This window comes from Parus major, chromosome 2 (assembly GCF_001522545.3).
Source record: "Parus major isolate Abel chromosome 2, Parus_major1.1, whole genome shotgun sequence".
Taxonomy (NCBI): domain Eukaryota; kingdom Metazoa; phylum Chordata; class Aves; order Passeriformes; family Paridae; genus Parus; species Parus major.
In genome coordinates this window covers 41,509,654-41,513,462 of record NC_031769.1, presented here as the reverse complement: position 1 = coordinate 41,513,462, position 3,809 = coordinate 41,509,654, and the positions used below count along the sequence as shown (strand labels likewise).

Genomic DNA, 3,809 nt, shown 5'->3' with positions numbered 1-3,809 from the left:
AGTTTACATTTTTTTCCTATGTTACAGTGTTTTTTGGGGTTTTTTTTTTGTGTGTTTTTTTTTTTTTTTTTTTACTATGGAGGAGATATTAATTTCATGCTTGGCTTGGTTCTTGAGCAGAAGAAGGGAGCATTCTCCCTTCTGCATCATGACATACACTTTTTTCTCCACATCAGGAGCTGCTGAGCCATTTCCCTTCCCTGGGGCCATGGGGATGGGATGCAGACAGTAGGTTTTTATGACTGCTGAGGGGTTGTTTAGCACCACATGGAGGCAGCCACCCACCTCCAAACCTGACCCCATGTGCTGATTGGTGACATCCCCGTGCTGGAGCCACCCCACTGCGTACGATGTAGAGGAGAAATGCAGCATGTCTCAGCTTTGCTTTAAAGCATGTTTCCCGTGATAGAATCCAAAGTGTTATTTGATTGTGCTAGAACCTGTTTATATTATTTTCTTGGGTTTTTTTTCCTGAATACTTGTCTCAAAATCTTAAGCCTACAGAGCCTTGGATGGTCCATTTGCAAAAATAAATCTATGTTGTATGCATGCCAAGAAAAATATAATGTTTATTTCTTTCTTAATTTTTCTAAGTGGTGTTTGTTCCTAACACCTTTAAAGCCCTCTGGTTTTCTGAAATTTCTTTCTTTAAGTCAGTGAGTACAGAGAAAGCAAATGCAGAAGCAGCAGTTTCAGTAGCTGGCGAGGCTACTGAAGATTTATGCTGACATATACGCTGTGCCTATGGCTGAATTAATAGTGCCGCCGAAGCATTTGTATTTTCTGGGGGTTTTCACTCTGACATTAGAAATGGAAGCACAGCCACACCTGCACACAGGGAGTGTGGATGGAATGTATATGGAATTCATCTGCAATTCTTACTTGTTCTCTAAATTAGATCATTGTTGAGGTTACAGGTCCAGAAATATCACCTAACTCCCCTTTGTTCCTACCCTACATGGGTGAGGATTTGTCTTTTCTGTGGAACAGGTCTTCGGACCAGTTTTACACCAAAATATTTTCATTGTCTTCAGTAAAGTTTATCTTCACTCATCTCAGTGTAATTGACAGCAGAATCTAGCCCAGACTGAGGAATTTAATTTCTCTCCTAAATATTTTGTTGCTTGCTATTTTAACAAAAACTAAAGTAGAAATATTTTCTTCCACTGAAAAATATTGAAAAATAATTTTCTTCTTTCACTTCCAAAGTTCAGTGTATTTCAGAGCCAGAATTCAGCTTCCCACACAGCAACGTGAACCACTTGGAGATGTCAAGCAGTCTATTCATTGCTCAGATTGTATTTTGATGCTGCTCAGAGTTCCCAGGTAAGAAAATACATTCAATCATTTATAGCTGTGAACCAGAGCAAAAGACCAGTGCCTTAAAGGGAAAAGAAGGAAGGAAAGAAGAGATGTAGGTTGTTAAGTGAAGGTGGAGAGCAAAACAGATGAAATTGATAAAGTGGAAAGCTATATTATTCACTCCAAGGCTCCATTTAGTCCCTCTAGCCTGGTAGTTTCAGCAAAGTGAAACTCTTGCTGGAATCAATACTGCTATCATTTCACAAAATTACAGTGGTTTGAACAGAAAACTAGTCATAAATCAACTTTGTGCATGGACAGCTGGAGGAAATATTTCTTGCTTTGAAGATTTGGGTGCTTCAGAACTAGTAAAGAGGATCTTGGCTCTCTAAGAATCCATATTTACTGCGTTTCTTGGAAATAGAAGCTGCTGTTGCATATTCAAACAAGTCAAAATAGCAATGTGAAAAAAGGCAGTGCCTCCATTTTAATCAGATGAGGAAAGAGCGTGCTGGATTTCAGTGAAACTCGGGTGTTTTGGAGATAGTCCCATTCTCTGGCACTCACTAGGAGTTCCTTCAAACTAGGCTAAGAATGTGTCCTTGTTGCTTCTTTTTCAAATGCCTAACCTAGTTCCCATAGATTTTGAGAGGCTTTTGCACCTCATTACTTTCAGCTTAATGAAGTAATTTTTTTAGTCATTGCCACAGGAAGATGTCCAGCCCTCAGCTTCCAGGGAAAGGGACTGGACTTGAAGACAGACTTTGTCTTCAAGGAACACATTTTAGGAACTATTTTAGAAACACATCCTTGAAGATCCTTCAAAGAAAAGCATGAAAAGCACAGCTGATGCCCACTTCAGGAAGGTTTCACTACATTCTTCTGTGTTTTCTTTAATAATTCTGAAATTTAACATTTTCTCTTGTTCTTGTTTTCCAGTAAAGTTATGTCAGATGGCAAGAAATTATCTGTGTGGGTGCTGGAAGCTTCAGAGATATAATGCACAGCAGAAAAGAAGTAGGGAAGGATAATGTCTCCACATCTAATTCCTTGCTCTGGACAGAATAACCATCAGCCACAGCTCCATGACCGTCAGCTGGCCAGTGCATTAAGCCTGAGGGACTCTTAGACATTCCTGTTATGGCTGGAAGCCCTTTCCTCTTTTCCTGTGAGGCAGAAGGAGGTGGCATTGGAGCCAGGGCAGAGCTGGGAAGGCTGCTGGAATGAGGCAGCCCTGCTTGTGAAACCACCCCAAAGCCTGAAAACATCCCAGGTTTCTAAACTACAGCTTCTATCAGAGCTTGGTCTTGAAGTGACAGACCTTTGGATGTGGTTGTCTTTGCTCAGTCCTGCTTGCAGTGAAAAGGCCAGTCCACTGTGTCCTGACTGGGTGCTGCCAAATTGAAGGGTGTGAAGATATAGCATTTGCTAATTTGGGATTGCATCTGGGGTAAATCTCTACTTGTTTTCCCTCTAAGGTGCCTGTGAAACACACATTTGTGCAATATCTAAGCTCCATACAGCTGTAATTATTTCTAATGGTTTCCCCTATCTCTTGCATTTAGTGCACTGGAATTTTCTCTTAATTTCAGATATTTCTGAAAATTGCTTAGCTAAATTTGAATTCATTAAAGACAGCAATCATCATTATTTGATAAATAGCATCATTAAATCCATTACACAATAAAATATTGCAAATAAGAGCACAAGTAAATATTTGCAAGAGTATTCACACTGTATTTCCTCTCCTGGCATTTTGAAAAGCTCTTTTATTGTCTCACAACAAAATTGCCAAGTAGCTCCAAATGCTCATGCATCATCTGCAAGCAAGGGAGAAAGAAGGCTGCTGTTTAATAAAATTTGATTCATCCAATCAGGGAAGGGAGGGAACAACGTATGATGTGAAGAGCCAATTGGGTAGCATGTGCTCTGACGATTAACACCAGCCAATTTGCTAACGAGACACAAATAATAATCCGTAATCAAAAATAATTCAAGTGACTGAGGCGAATAGACACACTTACTTGAACCGTGACCTGTTCCTTACTTCGTCGTTGTGAAAAAAATGGGCTGTGGGTGTTGGGCAAGTTACTTGTGAAGGACTCAGTCGAGTTACTCGTGAAGGACTCAGCTGGCTCAGTTTCCAGATATTTAGAAATTTGGAGAATGGCAGGGCAGGCTAGGAAGTGCCCCAGGAGAGGCAGGGTGACTCTGGGCAAGGAGGGGAAGAGCCTGAGAGTCTTGGGGTCAGATGGAGGACCTCATGGAACCCCACTGAGGCTGGTCCTCGCCTCCGGAGTGCTCTCTACTGCCAGCTTCCCACTGCCCCTCTGAAAAGCAAGCAGAGAAGATGAAAAGTGCCTTCACCTCCAGAGAGGGCTCAAGGGCAGCAGTGGTTCTGTGGGCCCCTTGTCCAGCTGCCCGTGTGTGGTGCCCCGTACTCCGTGTGCTCTGTTGCTGCTGCCCCCACCAGCAGGGACATCCAGCTGCCCACAAAGAGGGGTGAG

The 3,809-nt window shown here is 42.1% G+C and overlaps 1 long non-coding RNA gene across 1 annotated transcript; it reads left to right on the top strand.

The window, feature by feature from the left end:
* Window positions 1-1,214: 1,214 nt before the first annotated feature.
* LOC117245442 lies at window positions 1,215-3,321 on the top strand. Its single transcript, XR_004500141.1, has 2 exons — window positions 1,215-1,326; window positions 2,242-3,321. It is a non-coding gene; the product is annotated as an uncharacterized LOC117245442 (long non-coding RNA).
* The last annotated feature ends 488 nt before the right edge of the window (window positions 3,322-3,809 follow it).